This window comes from Pavona decussata, unplaced genomic scaffold (genome assembly GCF_977016875.1).
Source record: "Pavona decussata unplaced genomic scaffold, jaPavDecu1.1 SCAFFOLD_353, whole genome shotgun sequence".
Taxonomy (NCBI): Eukaryota; Metazoa; Cnidaria; class Anthozoa; order Scleractinia; family Agariciidae; genus Pavona; species Pavona decussata.
The window spans coordinates 1558620-1578698 of record NW_028145734.1 but is presented as its reverse complement, the minus strand read 5'-3'; the positions used below and the strand labels follow the sequence as shown (position 1 = coordinate 1578698).

General features: G+C 38.6%; 2 long non-coding RNA genes across 2 annotated transcripts; both read right to left on the bottom strand.

Annotated features, from left to right (window-relative positions):
• Positions 1–2: 2 nt before the first annotated feature.
• On the bottom strand, positions 3–10168 carry LOC146453128 (uncharacterized). Its single transcript, XR_014859574.1, has 4 exons — positions 10043–10168; positions 1173–1197; positions 554–642; positions 3–30 (listed from the first exon to the last, which is right to left on the bottom strand). It is a non-coding gene; the product is annotated as an uncharacterized LOC146453128 (long non-coding RNA).
• A 440-nt stretch (positions 10169–10608) lies between these two features.
• On the bottom strand, positions 10609–19879 carry LOC146453127 (uncharacterized). Its single transcript, XR_014859567.1, has 2 exons — positions 19211–19879; positions 10609–13687 (listed from the first exon to the last, which is right to left on the bottom strand). It is a non-coding gene; the product is annotated as an uncharacterized LOC146453127 (long non-coding RNA).
• Positions 19880–20079: the final 200 nt, after the last annotated feature.

The window sequence follows — 20079 nt, the reverse complement described above, 5'->3', positions numbered from 1 at the left end:
CCCTGATTTTATGAAAGACAGAGTCTTATCCTGAAATGAAGGTTAAAAAATAATTGTAAGTTTAGAACGAAGGTGGTCCACGGTTTGGTTACACATAAAATGGAATTGTTGTTACGTCATACTTGAGAGCGAATGATGAAGACACCAATTGAGAAATCATCTTCAACATCCTCAACAATTTTTGCAAGAAAATTAAATAATCTAGCCTGCCCCTCTGCCAGGCTTGCCAGGGCAACAATAATATTATTCCTCAGATTTCTATCAAGAGACAGTCAATTTTTATGACTAGCCGAGCTGTGTTGGTGGGATTGAAGTGAGGCTCATGCACCAAAAAAACTATGGCCTGGTAGATGTGGAAAAACCCATCAGTGACAGTTTGAGCTGGTGCATTAGCGCAATTCGGAAGGGGGAGGGGGGTCCGGCAAAAGAAAATAATAATTTTCGATAGATGATAACAAATTTTAGATTACATCTTTATTTTTCTTAACCAGCAAGAAAATTAGAGTCTGGTAGAGTAAGTAAGGAGCAGTAATTAGTGAACATAAGAAATTACCCGGAACTGATGTTCTTTGAAAAGTGGTTTCAAGGTGCTTAGGTCAAGTTCATCCAGGGCAGCAAATACCTTCCGATATTCTGGATCATCTGCAATGAATGCATAATATTTCAGAGGAGATCAGAAGGGATAACCTACTTTTATACATCTAATTTGTTTGAGAAACTTTGCTAGAGACTTAACTCTGTTGTTATTCTCACGCTTAGATGAATAAATGATCAAGCTTAGCACCCATGAAAAGGGAAATCGACAACATTTCCGATGCACCTACAAACTCATCAGTGTTTTACCAATGTGTAATGAAATGAAGCTGTGATGAGAGATTCCTAAGTTATTTACAAATCATGATTCAAACTATCCATGACCGGTTTAGCATTAAAAGGTCTTAAAAGTAATCTGATTTAGAGCCCAGTAGATATGAATGCTTGAATCTAATTGTAAAAAATGAACGAGCTTCCATTTGGCTATCCACAGTTATCGTTTTGCATCATATTGTAATATTGTCCATACAACTAACACAAAATAACGAGGAGTTTAGTAAAGAAGTCTCAACTGCAGACCATTAGCACACACAGATAGGCTACACTTATCAGTCTCTGAAAACAAAAATGAATCACACCTGAATCTGAAGATCCTTGTTCCGGCTCCTAGAAAATCATTAAGAAATGGAGGCATTGTTTTTAGAATTCGGGGATTCAAACTGAAAGTTTACTCTCAACTGAAAATTGAGAGAGGTTTCATGTAATAAACTACAAATAACGGTCAGCTGAGGATGTCAATCATTGTAACCCAAAAATACGTATAAACAAAGGCTTGTCTACCCTTACATTTTTTCTCAAACATCACGGGCACAAAACGATCTGCCACAATGAAGCTGCTTTGCGCCTTTTGCTAGAACCTAACTACAACTGACCTGCAAATACCAATGTTAAAGCGCGCCGAGTACAAGCCGTGTACAGCTTCTTGTTTGCTTAAGAGCGGCTGCCAGTAAGAATCGAGAACTGCATTTCAGCGACCACTTGGTCGAATTTCTGATATTTCGTCTGAAGATACCCTTGGATTAACTATTTTCGAAAATCATATTTTAAAGTTTCAAGGAATTTTATTTTTTGAGAAAATTGCAAGAGTTTGAAGTGCGGCCTAGGTGCGGTCACGGGCCGATGAAAACCGCGAAAATTTAGGTCAAAGAACGAAGCCCCGTTCACGGTGTAAAATAACCCAATGAACTTGAAACTTTACACAAACCTAAACCAACCATCTTACAAGAGAATTAATACAATAAACATTCCAATCTAGCTGGCTGCTTTCTAAAGCATGCAGATTTGTGTACGCTACTCAAAATGGCCTTGAAACTAATGCCCATTTTCAAATAAAAGTGTTTCTGGTATGTCATTTTCTCTAAATTAAATCTCATATCTCGAAAGAAAAAGAAAAGAACTTTGTTTGTTCCAAGTTTCAAGCTCTGATTCAAACTCTTTCCTACTCAACGAAGATCGAATATGCGTGCGATACTTGCGGCTCGCAATTCACGTCACGAATTATGAGATCAGAACCGATTCACAAACACTTGACATCTGGAGCCCGTGAATGTTTCCAAACATCACATATTGGGCCTAAAACTAATCAGACGGACTGAAGACAGCCATTCAATGTTTCTCGATCCCAGATTTCTTTCCTACTCTACTCTAAAATAATATAATTATTCCGGTCAATTAGCCTACGAAAGATATGCAACAAATTTGCATACCGTTTCGATGTCGCAAGAAAAAGTTGTGCAAATCATACTTTACAGCTCCTTTATCTTCTTAAATGAAGTAGTCGATCAGTAAAATGGAGAAAATCGTGTGATTTTGCTCCTGTCGTGTTGTTTTGAGTGTTCGTGTTTAGCAGCGACGGCTCAAATCAATAAGCCAATGTGACACTTAACAACTATAACTCGATATTCCCTTCGGTGATGTGGGTAACGCGCACGTGTTCCTGGTCAGGCATTTCGGTATGGAATCCTGCGCGTACAGGCTAGGGCGCTTTTAGAAACTGTAAATAGTGAAAAGTACTGCTTGTGGGCCAAGCTACGACTATCCTGGTGATGAAAACCTTGTCGAGCTAAATGACTGTACAACAGATGCAAGAGCCCATCTTGCCAGCTTTGATTTTTTTTTTTCCCGCGAAAAAAATTCAGGTATTAGTGTCATTTCGTTTTTTAACTTCAATTACACATACCCTGGAACGTCGATTTTTTCGCGAAAAAAAAAAAGGAAAAAACAAAGAAAGAAACATCCATAACCACCATCCTCACAATTAAAAGTATGAAATCTGTATATTTGAGAGCATAGTAGTGAATTCCCCACCGACCAGCAACCCGACCTCCCCCCTCCCCTCTAGCTATAAGCGTCAATAATATTGTGGTTATTGTTTACTCTCCTAGACCGTTTTCTCGCTGTTCCTGCCAGTTTCTTTCAACCCTGTGAAAAAAATAACAACATGAGATCTGAAATTGGAAAATGAATAGGCGAAATACGGCCCTTAGCCGCACGTGTTAGTAATAAGGTAGTTCACGACCCTCACCCGCTTGCGCTAGCAATAAGTTAGTTTTCGTGGCCATCACCAGACAGACCAAGGCTGGCAAGATTCCTATCTTCTCCTTCTTCTTAACCACAATTGACACTTATCGCCAGGGGGATGAGGGTGGGGGAGGTCGGATTGGTCGGTGGGGAATTCACTACTCTGATACCCTCAAAGTTACAAATTTTATATTTTTAATTGTGCGGATGGTGGTTATGGATAGATTTTTTTCGCAAAAAATCCACGTTCCAGGATCTGCATTACTGTAAGTCAAAAAACCAAAAAATGACACTAATACTTGAACGTCGATTTTTTTCGCGGAAAAAACAAAGGCTCGAAAGGTGGGCTCTCAGATCTCTTGAACAGTCCTTAAACTCGTCAAGGTCATCATCACCAGGGTAGACAGGGTAGTCGTAGCTTTGTCCACAAGCAGTACTTTTCTAAAAGCGCCCTGAACGCGCAAGTGCCTGGCCAGGATCACGTGCGCGTTACCCACATCAGCAAAGTGAATATCGAGTTACAGTTGTTAAGTGTCACATTGGCTTATTGATTTGAGCCGTCGCTGCTAAACACGAACACTCAAAACAACACGACAGGAGCGAAATCACACGCTTTTCTCCATTTTACTGATCGACTACTTCATTTAAGAAGATAAAGGAGCTGTAAAGTATGATTTGCACTACTCTTTCCTGCGACATCGAAACGGTATGCAAATTTGTTGCATATCTTTCGTAGGCTAATGCGCCTATCAATGTTTTCCCCGACCCGGGGGAGGGCGGGCATACCCACGGGCATTTGACATTTTCATTTTTTTCGTGTCAAAAGCCCCTACTGTTGGGCGCAACTTTGTGGTCAAATCCCCCCACCCCTGGGTTTGGGCAGTGGTAAATGCATTTGAGCAAACTAAGGCGCTCTTGTTCAATGCGCATTTTATTGCTGTCATATCTCCTGTACAAACATGAACTTGAAATATAATGCTCCTGTTTGGTTTTAATAGAAACTATGAAATGCTCACTCTAGAAATACATGTACAAGTCAACTTTGACCTTGGAATCTGAATCTTTGAACTCTCCCGCAGAGAGAATAACAAAGTGCTGCATTTTATCTCTTGTACAAACATGAACTTGAAAGACCAGTAGACATTTTTTTTAATAAAGTCTTCAAGTCTTCAGCTTCTACGCTCGCACTCGGGAGATCAACTAAATTAAGTACACAAATTTGTAATTACCGCCTTGTGATGTAACGGTGGGTAAACCGTTCCTTGTTGTGCATATTACTGTAAAGGTAAGGCTTCTTGTTCTTTTATGATTGTTGTTTTAGTGGAAGGAGTTTTGCGCGGCAAGGGAGGGATTTAGTCTTCCTGTAGGCTACAATCGGTTCGTTTTTAAATATTTTTGAGAAGCCAAGCTGGTTTTGAATAAGATGCCAGCGCTTCATTAGAATCTTTTTTTAGATTTGGTAAAGCCGGATTGTAAGTAGTGACAAATGGCAAACACTCATTCTTTTTCTTTGGTTTTGTCCGAACAGTCTCATTCTGTTCGAGAATTGAACTTCATTGAGAACATTTTTAAATGATTCAGTATAGCCTCTGTTGTAGAGCGTAGTTTAAAGTCTCGTTTGCTCAAAATTCTCTTGGACTGAGGCGAAGTGCTTCTCCTTTAATAAACCCTTTTTTTGTGTGTTTAAAGGGTGGCAGGAGGAGAAGTGAGTGTATTGGAACATTTCGGTTGGTTTAAAATGAGTGTGTACATTTAATAATTTAAGAGTTGAAAATCGGGGGCCCTTGAAGACCTTGGTGTTAAGGAAAACAGCATTTGTAGATGACAGCTCATTTGTAAATTTTAATGTGGGATGGAATCAAAGAGTTAGCGAAGTCAACGAAATCTCGGATTTCTCTAGATGGCATGTCCCGCAAACTGACGACGTCATCTAATTTTCCATACAGAGGGTTTGAAAGGACTAGCAGATAGGAGTCGTTCTTCTTGATCCACCATGAAAATGACGGAGAAGGCGACGGCCATTTTAGTTCCCATTGCGATGCCGTGAATTTGTACGTATTGTCTTTCAGTAAATTTAAAAGAATTCTCTTCTAAAATGAGTCGTATTAATTCCCTTAATTGGCTTACGGGAATTGGAGGTTCTGGCCCATAGTGTGTTTCGTATTGACGGCAAACAACGTCCATTCCCTAATGAGGGATGTTTGTGTAAAGAGAACTAACGTCAAGTGTAGCTAGTAAAGTGTTCTCTGTTATAGGCGTGTTTTTAATGAAATTTATGAAGTCGGTAGTGTCTTTCAAAATATGATCCTTGACTAACTGCGATCGGTTGTAAAAGTGAATCGACAAAGCTAGAAATACACTCGGTTGGGCCACTGCTGCCGGAGACTATTGGTCGGCCGACTGATACTTTCTTGCGTATTTTAGTCAGCGTGTATCTTATCCTGAACATCATTTAACCATTTGGAGCTCATTGAATCGATGTGTCCCGAACAGTATAAGTTGAGAACAACTTGTTTGACTTTTCGGGCTGTCTCTACCACAATAGGTGAGGGAAGAAGTTTATAAAACTTATCGTCTGATAGTTGTTGTAAACAGGTGTAAACCTTCCTCGATTTTGTCAGCGGTATTCAGAATGACCAGGGTCGTCCCTGTTGCTTTTAAGCACGTTTATGGTGATTTTTTTATCTGGTGTAATATTGTCAGGTTGAGGACTGAAAACCATAGAAGCTTTTTCTAGCTATTTCTGCATCCCAGTCTGTCGAGTCCGCTATGTCACGGTTCCACACCCGCAGCTCAGTTCTTCTCACTTTGGTTCTCAACTGATAAAAACTTTCGATCGCAGACGAATAAAACAACAACAAGAGTAAAACGTATTAAAACGGAATCTCGACAATGTACCACCTGCGTCACAAAAAGCTGCATACAAACATATATATTGCGACGCAGTAAATCTTCCATCGAGCGATCGGCACTTTCCTAAACAGATTGGAGACTGGTAACCAGTAAATGCCAAATCGCCCGACCCTGGGGTCTCCGGGATGTCAAATAAAATCAAAATCCCTACCCACGGGATGAGAACTCGAGTCAAATGCCCGTGTATGCCCGCCCTCCCCCGGGTCGGGGAAAACATTGATAGGTGCATAATTGACCGGAATAATTACACGGAATGCCCGCAGGGCATGACGTGTCTAGGTTTCGGTCGGGTATCTTTTTTTTCATCGGTGTCGCAAATGTGCACATTAATTTATGCATTAAACTCTGTCCTCCCCTAGTAAGGATATTTTGTTCTGATTGTCTTCAACAGAAGCGGCCCAATCAAAATCTATTTTTCAGGCACATATCACGAGAGAGGGGACCCACTCATCACTTCTGTGTGACGTCAAATTATCATTTGATTTATTCATTAAAACTAGATTAAATTCTTCCCTCTCCCAGAAGGGATCTATTGTTTGGATTGTCTTGAACAAAAGCGGCCCAATCAAACTCCATTATCTGCGCGTATATCACGAGGGAGGGGACCCACTCATCTCTACTTGTGTGACGTCAAAGCAAATCATCATCTGGCAAAGTTGTTTTCGTTCAATGGCGGCCACATGTCTGAATTTAAGACTCCGGATCTGCCGTTTTCAGAGAGAAAACCAACCTTTTTCAAGCAGTAAATCGAAATAATAACTTCTAGGTAGTACTCGACAGTTGAAACGGCGGAAATTGGGAGAGTTCACAGCAAAGAAAATCCGCTTTAAAAAACAGATCGAATGATCAACGCGAAGGATTAGAGCTAGAGGAGGCCAGACCAGTTCAGCGGGGTCATGACGTTATTGCATAGTTATTTCTGGTATGATTCCTAGTAACACAACGATAAGTATCACGCAATATATCTGAATAAAACCATTCAGACAATTATTTCAATGGCCAAGGGAGGATATTTTTTAAATATCTACGAAACATACAATGGGGAATAATTGGGGCTACATTAAGCATTCCGTGTAATGCCATTAGAGGGGCATCTTGTTATATTATTTTAGAGCAGAGTAGGAAAGAAATCTGGGATCGAGAAACATTGAATGGCTGTCTTCAGTCCGTCTGATTAGTTTTAGAGCCCAATATGTGATGTTTGGAAACATTCACGGGCTCCAGACGTCAAGTGTTTGTAAATCGGTTCTGATCTCATAATTCGTGACGTGAATTGCGAGCCGCAAGTATCACACGCATATTCGATCTTCCTTGAGTGGGAAAGAGTTTGAATCAGAGCTTGAAACTTGGCACAAATAAAGTTCTTTTCTTCGCCTTTTGAGATATGACATTTAATTTAGAGAAAATGACATACCAGAAACACTTTTATTTCAATGAAAATGGGCATTAGTTTCAAGGCCATTTTGAGTAGCGTGCACAAATCTGCATGCTTTAGAAAGCAGCCAGCGAGTTTGGAATGTTTATTGTATTAATTCTCTTGTGAGATGGTTGGTCTAGGTTTGTGTAAAGTTTCAAGTTCATTGGGTTATTTTACACCGTGAACGGGGCTTCGTTCTTTGACCTAAATTTTCGCGGTTTTCATCGGCCCGTGACCGCACCTAGGCCGCATTTCAAACTCTTGCAATTTTCTCAAAAAATAAAATTCCTTGAAACTTTAAAATATGATTTTCGAAAATAGTTAATCCAAGGGTATCTTCAGACAAAATATCAGAAACTCGACCAAGTGGTCGCTGAAATGCAGTTCTCGATTCTTACAGGCAGCCGCTCTTAAATTTTCTCCTTGGGTGTTCCGCACAGCTGGCCGCACGTTCGAGCGCGCTGGTTTGTAAATTGTTCAATTTGCTAGAGGCGTTATTTCTCTCTGACTTCGTTTTAACTCTGACATTATTTCGAAGAGCACTGGATTTGAGTTACGGATACAGAACCTTCGATGTTTGATTTTGTACGTGCGACATCAAGCATGGATGCGCTACTGAATAGAGCTTTGTTGACCTGGGGTCGATCGATCCTTTTCGAACTAAAGTATCTTTTAGCTTCAACCTGATAATACTTCGCGATAAATAACAGCATCTCATCAGCCGCCTTGCAAAGAATCAGAACATACAAGGTTAGTGCCTTGTATAGTAAACACAAATGTAAACGATTAGAAACTCGTAGAAACTCCAGCATTTTCGCGGAAATGGTATCCGTTTTACTGTGTATCGTGATAGCATGAATCTGAGATAGGTTCAATAAGTTCACATTTCATGTTTATGATAAAACGAAGCTTCCCTGTATTGAGAAGAGATCTAAACAGAATCCCACGATCTTAATCAATAGATCATTGAAAACAAAGCAAGACGTTACGAATCTTGACTCCCCAGTCAAAACATGACTGAAAGTAAACGAAAATTTGCATTTATCCTGCTCATGCATGTGTGACTTGTTAACTGTACTAGGAAAGAATAAAGTTTACAAACTTGTGAAAATTAGGCTTACCATTTCGTCTGCTTACGGAATCAACTTGTTAAATCAATAAGTCCATTGCCTTTGTTTCGTTTGAAGTGGTCTAAAGACTACTGAGCTGGGTTTAGACCTTTTTACTAACTTAATAATTCAAGAAGATGATGCAATGATAATGCAACCAGCCTGTTTGCTTCATCGCCAGCCTCGAACCCAGCGTCCTCGGGAAAGAAAATTTCGACACTTCGCCAAGAATCTCTTTTTGAATAGTATCGTTTTAATATCTGGACAGTTCAACGGAACATCACTGTCAAGTAACTAGTTTTTACCCACCCACTTCCCCTGATGGCAGTGGACATCTTTCAGACACCGCAAGTTTATTGCCACAGTAGTCGTGGTCTCCCGCTTAAAACTTAATTCCCCATGATGGGACAATAGCCATGCACTGAGGATGTACGACTTAGTAAATTGAGGACCTTCTTAAAAATGTCTCCCCAAAATCAAAACTATTCCGCCCAGCGTGATTGAGAACTATTAAAATTATAATTATTATATCGTTCATGGTAATCAGATTTAACCGGCGTTTTAAACGATATGGTTCTCAGCTTTTGCATTTGTAAAAATAAACTTTAAGCACAGTCTTCGCATCTCAATCGTTACGATCCGTCTCAGTACCCCCAACAAAAACTTAGACGGCTGACTACAGTTACTTCTTTGCCTTCGCTTAACTCCAATCCATGTCTCGAGTGGCTTAAGCACACTGGTCATAAAATGGCTGATAACTTGTCTCATCCCATTTACTGTTTGCGCGATCAGCGCTGTAACTGACACGCAGAACCAGACCGTTTAAAAGATATAACGAGAAAGTTACTGCGATCGGGAACAGTTTTGAGATTAAAACCGTTTAGGGGTTTATTTCCATTCGGAATGCATAAATACAGATGCTAACATCTCCGAACAAGAAGTAAACAATAAACCAAGTCGCTTGCTGGCTACGAGGGAAGGTCTGACTAGTTTTAGCTATCTAGTTGTTTTTATTTTCCACCATTCTTCCTTTTTTTCAGATGGTTTAAAGTCGTCAAAAAGCATCACTGAAATACATTCGAATGTCATGGAACATGAAATGTACTACAACTTCGATTCAGTCATCTATAGAGCTAATAGTCTACCTGATTTCAAAGAGAAGCTTCACATTGAAGATTGTATAAGCAACTACTGAATAGGAAAGATTAAACTGACTAAAAAGTTTCAAATCTTCTCTGTGATGATTGCAACATGTTGACTAATGATTTTGTGAAACTTCGAGTAATGCATCGTCGTCAACAGAACCGTACAGTCCAGGGAACAATCGAACTAATTTTCGAGACAAATCTAGCCGCTAACAATTTGACATATTTACCGAGCCAACTGCTTACTCTTCTCAAGTGCAAATGGAATTTTATCGCGTGTCGTAAACAAGAAACCGTGTCAAAACAGTGAAAATATCGTTGGTCTTCTTAATAGAAAAACTTACCATGTTATTTCCTTCAGATACTGTATTATCTTTCCGTTGAAACAAACGGTACACCTCTTGTACACGTTCAAGGCGCCATTTTTAATACAGAGACTGTTTGTTACAGACGGCCACGCTACATTGGTGCATGGTCAATCTCGTACCCAGAGTCCTCAGGCTTTTTGGTCAGCGGGGCGGCGCTGGGATAACAATCTCGTACCCAGAGTCCTCAGGCTTTTTGGTCAGCGGGGCGGCGCCAGGAGAGACTCTGGGATAATGGAATTTCTTATCCCAGAAAACGTGGGATTCCGGTCTTTGTGCGCATGCTTAAGATTAAAACGGAAGTCAAATTCCCCAAGATGGCAGTCACGTTGATGTTTTCGGGCCTGACGGTTTTATCGGACCTTGAAAGTGTTCGAGAAAGCCAAAGTTGATTCTTACACGCGATCGAAGGAACTGGATTTTTTTCCCGTAAGAGCGGATCAAAGCAACTGGACTTTTTATCCTGTAAGAGCGAGCGAACGGTGGACTTGATTTGACATTGCTACAACACATACAGACAAGTAAATAACATAATTATTTCTTTATTACTTTTTATACTTACAAATAAAAAGGAACCATCCCTTCTCCTCTCACAGAACTGTGCAGCTGACTGTGTGTTGAATTTATGTTTAAATTACCTTCCCCCTTCCCTTTACAGTTTATGTCCAAATGGGATTTGTTTAAGTTGTCTTATTATTAATTATTAATTGCTTCAATGAACACATAGTGTAAGTTATCATTTGACAATTTAAATCACCTCTTGATATTTACTGTTGTAAAGTTTTTTTTTGCCCCTTTTTTAATTGCAATAGAATGAATTGTGTGCACGCTTTATATAATTATAATTAGAATGTTATATCTGTTCAATTGCAAGCTAGCACAATTTAAACATCAGCACATTTTTATACATCTGTCCTGAATGTCATGTCATGAGAAGCTTTGAAGTTTTTCTTTCTGAATAGACATTCCTTTTGCCAAGCTTCTGATAGTCCGAAATGTCAGCCATCTCCTCTCCCTAACCCACTGGGGATGTGCCCCCTGTGGGTTAGGGAGAGGAGACAGCTGACATTTCAGACTAAACTTCTGACGAATCTGACAGAGAGTGCTCACATCTTGCATGGTTTTAGTGCTGTAGAGTTGCTCCCAGGTATACTATATATCTAGAAATAAAATGAAGTAGTATTAATTTTTTAACAGTGTTTTAAATGCATTCCAATGCATGTTTGGTTTATTCAATTCAAATCCCAATACTACCTAGTACCAAAGTTTTTCCTGGCACAGGCTACGAAAATAAGGACAGTGAGTTGTGTTGAGGTTTGTTAACTTTTATGCCCAACCACAGAGTATTTACATGAGAACTGTTTAGAGAGTGGTCACCACCTCTCATCAATAAATTAGTTATGTGATTGTTGAGAGACTGTCGATATCCTGACTATGATATTTCACTTAGTCAATTTCTGTACCATGTATATAATCTCCTCAGTACTCCTCCTTGTACATTTAATCAGGGTAAAATTAAAACTATCTTATGTGAGTTCTCATATTTTTGGGTGTGTACTATAGGAAGCACAGGGAAGGGGTCAATAGATTGGGGAATTTGTGTTTATTTATTAATTTACATAAATTGGTGGGGCCCAACTTCATTTGGTTGTGAAGTGTACTCTTTAACTAAGAGCTGAGTCAGATAGCTCAGGTACTGACACACATTACCTAATTTATTTTGATTAAAGGGTACAACTGGTAAATTGATAATTTCTGAAGGATTTGCTATTTCTTTTCAGTACTGGATTGGTGATCTGATTTGGTATCACACTTTTAATTATTGACTTCAGGCGAGGGAAGTACTCAACCAACACTCTGCTGAGTAGTATAATATAATCTCTTCTCTGATCTTGCTGCTCTTGTGTTGACAACAGATAATTATTATTGTCAAACTCCCCAATATCTTGAATGATTGGCACAGTGTTGTTGAGACCTTTGCTGGACACCCTGTCAAAAGTAATGAACTGTGTAAATTATCCAGTGCTTGTGGGAATTTGTTGTCCCTTGACAATAATGTTAGCTAAGACCTAAAAATCAAAAAAACTATTGACTCTTAGTTCAAGCCCTTCCTGGACTCTAATGGTCTATCATGCCACAATCTAGGTCATCCAGCATATTGCATAATGTTTGGTGGGACTGGACCAAGTCTAGAGGGCTGCATTGACCAAAGATCTGCAGCAGAACTGTTTAGGGCATTAGAGGCGTCAACAAGAAGAACAGCGTCTATTCCATTGGTGTCAAAAATATTGTGCATTGCATGAATAACAGCCTCACTCCCACTTTTATGGCCTGCGCACACCTGCAGTGAGCCGCTTGCTTTGACGGCATTGGGTTGTGTTTCTCTCATCACCCACTTCCCAATTATCCTCCGTATTACTTCACCAACCCCAAGCGGCTGGACCGCACCCTCTCCTTAATAATAATAATAATAATAATAATAATAATAATAATAATAATAATGATATTTGTTATTGTTATCATCATTGTGGAAAATATTTAATATTTTTGTTGTTTAAATGAGTAATATTAAAAAGGGAAACGTTTTTAAGGAGGGTAATTGATTTTAGTGTCCTTTGTGTTAAAGTTGTTTTAATAATTACATGAAGAAATGATAGGAAAGGTTGCCAAAATAATTACGTTAGTTAATCTCACAATTACAAGTGGAGTGTTTGATACCAAGGATATATGATGAAAGTGGTCACTTTTTGTACAAGGCTGTGCAAACATCATCTGGTCATATTTTACACAAACGGGGGGTACTTGGCTCCCATGTTCATGTGCAACAGGTACACTTGCAGTAGAATGAAATCGAGCAGAGACCTCCTGTATCTCCTCAATAATAATTGTGTCCCAATTGAACCCTTCAAGGGAAGACTTGGTGTTCTTCCTTATGACATATAACACAGAAGGTCACAGCACTGCTCATCTATTTTTTTCCAACAACTGGTACTTTAGGCATGATTTCACACTTTGCAATAGCATAATTGCTTTGGAAATCTCAACAGGAATATTTGTCTGCAAGGGGACCCACGGTTTCCTTGTCTCATCCTTCATCAATGGAGTTTTTGCATGTTTTTGTCGTGATCAGATGAAGGGAAAAAAGGAACATTTTAAAAAAGTTAGATCATTTTTACTTACATATTAATATACAGCCTTTAACAGAGTACAATTAAACTATCGTTACCTTTAAATTTTTGCCATCTTAATTTTAAACTCAGAGTGCATTACATGTTTGGTTTTATAAACACTCCAAGCAATATTGTAACTTTTGTATTTTAAGATTGAGGAGGCTTAATATCCCCATGGTTTCTTAGGACTCTTAGCCTCCTCTCCACGTATACTTTTCTTTTATTTGTTTGTCTCTGTACGTTGGGAAATAAATAAATGTAAATATTTTTAAAGTATATCTGCATTTGGACGACCAGCTTTCTTCAGTATTATCTACACCTGTTCTTTAACAGGTCAAGTTGGGTGGCTACTTCACTGTCACAATGTGTTGACTTTCTTGCAGAGAAGATGGTTGTAAGTAGCAGACAACAAGTCTTTATTCTCAACTGCCCCTCTACTGTAAATCTGTATGTACTCACTGGCTATTACATTTGAGACTTAACTTTCATCTTAAGGTAACCTATAAAACAACGGCCTTTCACACTTTTAAACGTTTACACTCAAAACAAAATCTCTCAACATTTGAGAAAATGTTCCACACACCATTATAATGCTGAAAATAAAATAGATTACCTCCGCCTCTAAGGGGGAATTTTTTTCTGAGTGGTTAGCTAGCTTTAGCAAGATGGGCCGTGACTGAAAAAAAAAATGAAACTTTTGCTCTCGTGTGCGGCGTTTGATCATCGTGGAGATGTCTTCAGCGTTTCCCTTGTGGCAAAACCGAAGGGGAAACGGCAACCTGAGATGGACTTCGCTCTACAACAGATCTCTTCATCTCCAAATTTTCATCCACAACAAGGTAAGTAGCTGCTTTACCTGCTTGCATTTTGCCGTGTTTTACCATCGTATGGCAGTAGTGCAACTTCCCACGCTAAAACGACTGATGTTTCGTCGGCTAAAAATTGTTGCACTGACAATGACATAATTCAAAACTCGTCTTTGAATTGGAGTGTTTCTAATTTTTGGTGTGCTTTAAGCAAGGGGTAAATGGAGGCGATATAAAAAAAAAACCGTGACACACACATAAAAATTACAAAGCTCCGAGTTTGACATTTCAAATCTCCCTCCAAAACTGGGAAGTTGGTTCGGGGGGTTTCCGGTTTGGTTAACTTCCACAAATGACCAACGGACTTCCTGTCGGTCTTCCATTGTTATGCAGACGACCAATCAAAAAAATTATATTTTTCCATTATCCCAATCTCGTACCCAGAGTCTTCAGGCTTTTTGGTCAGCGGGGCAACGCCGGGAAGACTCTGGAGACATCGAAAAAATTCAATTTTTTTGATTGGCTGTTCCGTAACGGTTTCCATTGTTTTACCGCAGAAATCCTGCGGTGATAAAATTTGATGTCCCCAGAGTCTTCCCGGCGTTGCCCCGCTGACCAAAAAGCCTGAAGACTCTGGGTACGAGATTGCCATTATCCCAGAGTCTCTCCTGGCGCCGCCCCGCTGACCAAAAAGCCTGAGGACTCTGGGTACGAGATTGCTGGGATAATGGAATTTCTTATCCCAGAAAACGTGGGATTCCGGTCTTTGTGCGCATGCTTAAGATTAAAACGGAAGTCAAATGCCCCAAAGTGGCAGCCGTGTTACTGTTATTGGGCCTGAAGGTTTTATCAGGCCTTGAAAGTGTTCGAGAAAGCCAAAATTGATTCTTACACGCGATCAAAAGGAACTGGATTTTTTCCCGTAAGAGCGGATCAAAGCAACTGGATTTTTTTCATGTAAGAGCGAGCGAAAGGTGGACTTTTTTCGACGTCGCTACAACAGACAAGTAACATATTTCTTTCAGTATTGTTTATACTTACAAATAAAAAGGAACCATCACTTCTCCTCTCACAGAACTGAGCAGCTGACTGTGTATTGAATTTATGTTCAAATTACCTTCTCCCCTTCCCTTAACAGTTGATGTCCAAATGGGATTCAATGAACACATATATACATGTTACCATTTGACAATAATTTAAATCACCTCTTAATATTAGTAATATTTACTGTTGTAAATTAAGTTTTTTTTGTCTCAAAATGTTTTAATTTTATTAGACTGAATTGTGTGCACGCTTGAATTTAAGAATATCATATGTGTTCGAATGCAAGCTTAAGTACAATTTCAACATCAGCATATTTAATACCGCCATGCCATGAATTCAAGAGCAGCTTTGATTTTTTTTTTCTGAATAAACATTCCTTTTGCCTAGCTTTTGGCAAAACTGATAGAGAGTGCTCACATCTTGAATGCTTCTAGTGCTGTAGAGTTGATCCCAGGTATACTAATAATCTATCTAGAAATAAAATGAAGTAGTATAACAGAGGTTGGATAATTGTGCCAACAGGCTTTGAAAATAAGGATAGTGAGTTGTGTTGAGGTTTAATTTGTTAGCTATTCTGCAGAATAGCAGAGTAATAATTATATATGAGAACTGTATGGAGAGTGATAATCATGCCACCTCTCATCAGTAAATTGGTTACAATGTGATTGTTGAGAGACTGTTGATATCCTGACTATGGTATTTCATTTAGTCAGTCAATTTCTCTACCGTGCATATAATCTCCTTATAGTCTGTTCTTGTATACATGTAATCAAGGTAAAATAATTTAAAACTATCTTATTTAAGTTCTCTTATAAATTTGGGTGCAGTGTAGGAAGCACAGAGAAGGGGTCAATAGATTGGGGAAATTGTGTTTATATTATAAATTGACAAAATTTTGGTGGGGCCTGATCTGACTTCATCTGGTTATGGAGTGTACACTTTAACTAAGAGCTGAGTCAACTCACATTACCTAATGTATTCTGATTGATTAGGGCACATTGCTGGTAAATTGATAATTTCTGAAAATTTGCCATTTCTTTTGAGTACTGGATGGTGATGTGATTTGGTATCACACATTTAATTGACTTCAGGCAAGGGAAGTATTATTTATACTCAACCAACACTCTGCAGCTGAATAGTATAATATAATCTCTTCTCTGATCTTGCAGCTCTTGCTTTGACGACAGATAATTGCTATTGTCAAACTCCCCAATATCCTGAATGATTGGCACTGCAGTGTTGTGAGACCTTTGCTGAACTGTGTAAATTATACAGCGCTTGTGGGAATTTGTGGTCCCTTGACAATAATGTTAGCTGAGAACTAAAACTGAAAATTGTCAAACGTGACTCTTAGTTCAAGCCCTTCCTGGGCTCTGATTGTCTATTAGTTTGTGTCTATTAATATGTTTGTGGGATTGGACCAAGCCTAGTGAGCTGCATTGATCAAAGGTCTAGAACAATATAAATACACATTTCAAAATAATAATTCAAAATCATATAAATTTGTCATACTATCAGTTACAAAACTGTATCTAAAGATGTTTCAAATTTCTTTTAAGCAGGTTAACAGAATAAACAATAAGGCTAGTGATGTTTCTTTAACCCACAAAATATATTGAATAGTAATTTATTATTATTATTTTTTTTTTGGGGGGGGGGGGGGGTCTAACAAGCATTGACTGTAAAACTTTATGTTTCATCTATAATCACTCTATAATTAACAGTTATGTTAGCAAATTACACTTAAAAATTCTATATACTTGATGAGATAATGGTTATACACGTAATTTTATTAGTTACCCCCAACAGTAAAAGGGGAAGGGAGTAAAGGACCCATTGGAATCCTTGGAATGTTCAACATATATATTTTATAGACTTGTTCATTCTTCAAGCTACTATTGTAGTGTCTGAAAGTTTTTCTTTTGTTTGATTATCAGTGCAAAATAACAATAAACGATATGATTCCCTGAGAAGTATAATTTTTATGCTTAAACCTGCTGGCTACAACAAATTTCTTGCTAATATTTACTAGCAATAAGAATTACATGAATGAATATTACATGAAGACATGATAGAAGGGGTTTTTTTCACCAAATTATTCAGTAAAATCCACCCACTGCCAAAATAATTATGTTAGTAAATTTGCCAATTACAAGTGGAGTGTTTGATAAGGATATAATTATGATGAAAGTGGTCACTTAGCTTTCTGCACAAGGCTGCAAAGCATTATCTCCAGGTCATATGCCACACAAACTTGGGGTACTTGGCTTCCATGTTTATGTACAACAGGTACAGTTGCATTAGAATGAAATCGAGCAGGGGCCTTCTCCTGTATCTCCCCATAATAGCGTTCCAATTGAACCCTTCAAGGGAAGACTTGGTGTTCTTCCTTATAACATATAGCACAGAAAGTCACACCACTACTCATCTATTTGTTTTTAAACAACTGGTACTTCGACTTTAGACATGATTGCACACTTTGCAACAGCATAATTGCCTTGGCCTCTCAACAGGTATATTTGTCTGCAAGGGAACCCACAGTTTTCTTGTCTCATACTTCTTCAATGGAGTATTTGCATGTTTTGTCAGATGAAGGGAAAAATAAATTTTTAAAAAAGTTAGATTATTTTTGCTTACATATATTAATGTGCAGCACATTAACAGAGTACAGTTAAACTATCATTACCTTCAAATTTTTGCCATCTTTATTTTAAGCTCAGTGTACATCAGTGTTTAGTTATATAAAAACTCCAAGCAATACATTATGTAATAACTTTTGTATATTTTTAAGATTGAGGAGGCTTAATATTCATAAGCCTCATGGTATCTTTTATTGAGCCTCCACTCCACTACTTGAGTTTTTTTTTTCTTTTATTTGTGAGACTCTCTATGGGTATTTCCGAAGAAATCGAAGACGCGAAGATCACCGTGGAAAAAACGAAGATCTCAAGATTGAAGCGAAGATCTGAAAATTGACCTAAATTTGCGTGATCAAATTGAACTTAGATATAAAACTGTTAAAATTCGTAAACACTACAGAAAATATCTGTTATTTCTGAATTTTGGCATTTGACCACATTTCTGTATGTTCTGAATTGGGTTGACAGACCTGCGCGACTCCCGTTGTGGGTCCGTTTTGGTTTTACAAGCATGTCTTTAAGCGATTTCCTTTTGTATAAGAGAATCTTCCCTTTAGATCAAAATGTGATGCGACCGCTCTTAATGGTGTTTGTCTTGATCGTGAGCCAGAGGGGGAATTATCAAATATACTGAATGGAGGGTTTCTTACTGATCACTAAGAGCCGTAAGGATTAGGTTTTGATATGCCATTGTGTATGCTAAGTCTGTGGCATTTGTTAAGGGTTATCGGCTTGGATTGACTTCAAGATTTTAGGTAGCGCTAAATAAATGTTATCTGTAAGGATACAGGATCCGTGGATTTCTTAACTCGTGAATTAATGCTTCTGCTATTGTATCTCGCTGCGTGAAGATTGCACGGATAAGAGTGTCCAACAGATCCTCGTCTTTACAAAGCTTATCATCGCTTTCGAGAGCTATAGCTTGTTGGGCTGTCTTTTAGCTCTCTGAGTTGCTTCTTATCTAAAAAACAGCTATTGTGTTCTTAGAGCTGACACGTACCTCCATTATTTTGGTTAGCTCGTATCCGCAGCAGATATTTAAAGCTAAGACAGACAACTCTCTTGTGAGCCTCTAGGATGCTGGTTGAATTTCTTCTTGCGAGTGTCTAATGTTGTTTCTCATGCAAGACTGCAGTTTCGATTTCTTGGAATCTCATCAGTTGCTAGCATGTTAAAATGGGGTTAAGATGTCGCCAAAGAATCCAACAATCCTTTATTGTTTCAATAACTGTTTATATTGCTTTTCGTGGATTTAAACAGTGAGTTATGCAATTTTCTATTGAAGTGAAATACTTATCAACTGTGAATAACACTGACTAAACGTTTAAACGATTTCAATCCGAAAAAACGAAGATCTTCCTAAAAAAACGAAGATTTGCGAAAAAATCGCGAAGAAAACGAAGACCGTGGGTACCCATACAGAGGCTCATTTGTTTGTCTGTGTACGTGCGGGAAATAAGTAATCTTCAAATCTGTATGTACTTTTACATTTGGGATTAAACTTTCATCTGAAGGTAACCTAACACCACGGCCTTTTACACTTTTTAGGACAAATAACTAATTGTTCTTATTTTGCATGGAATATGGAACAGTGAGAACAAAATCTGACAAAATTTCTCAAAACAAAATCTCTCAAAATTTAAGAAAAATGTTCAACACACCATATAATATTACCTCCGCCTCAAAGGGGGAATACTTTCTGGATTTTTTTTCTTTGGCAAGCTGGCCATGGGCCGTGACTGAAAAAAGTGAAACTTTTGCTCTCGTGTGCGGCGTTTGATCATCGTGGAGATGTCTTTAGAGTTTCCCTTGTGGCAAAACCGAAAGGGAATTAATCGAAACGGCAACCTGAGATGGACTCCACTCCACAACAGATCAGTCATCTCCAAATTTTTATCCACAACAAGGTTTATAGATGTTAAAGAACTTCTCTATTTTTCCATGATAACCTTCACTAGTAAATAACATGTTCGAAATATTTAGTACGTTGACGACACCGATGTCCTCTCTATTACGTTTAATGTTTCCATACTTGCGAACGGCTTCACCAATTCCTTCTCCTACCGCTTTTTCTCCCAAACTGACTGATATAATGATATTTTCCTAAAACAATTTTTTGCAACAGGGGCAGTAATCAGTTTAAACTGCTTACATTTTGCCGTGTTTTACCGTCCTATGACAGTAGGACGGTAAAACACTATCCCAGAGTCTATTCCATTGCCTGATTTCATACCGTGGGGGTCTGGGTACAAGTCTGTGTATTATGGGTTATGGGACTCAACACCCACATAGCCGGAAAGAGCACATCGAACTTTACAACATCCTCAAGTTTGGTGTCAATCAAGCTAATATTAGGC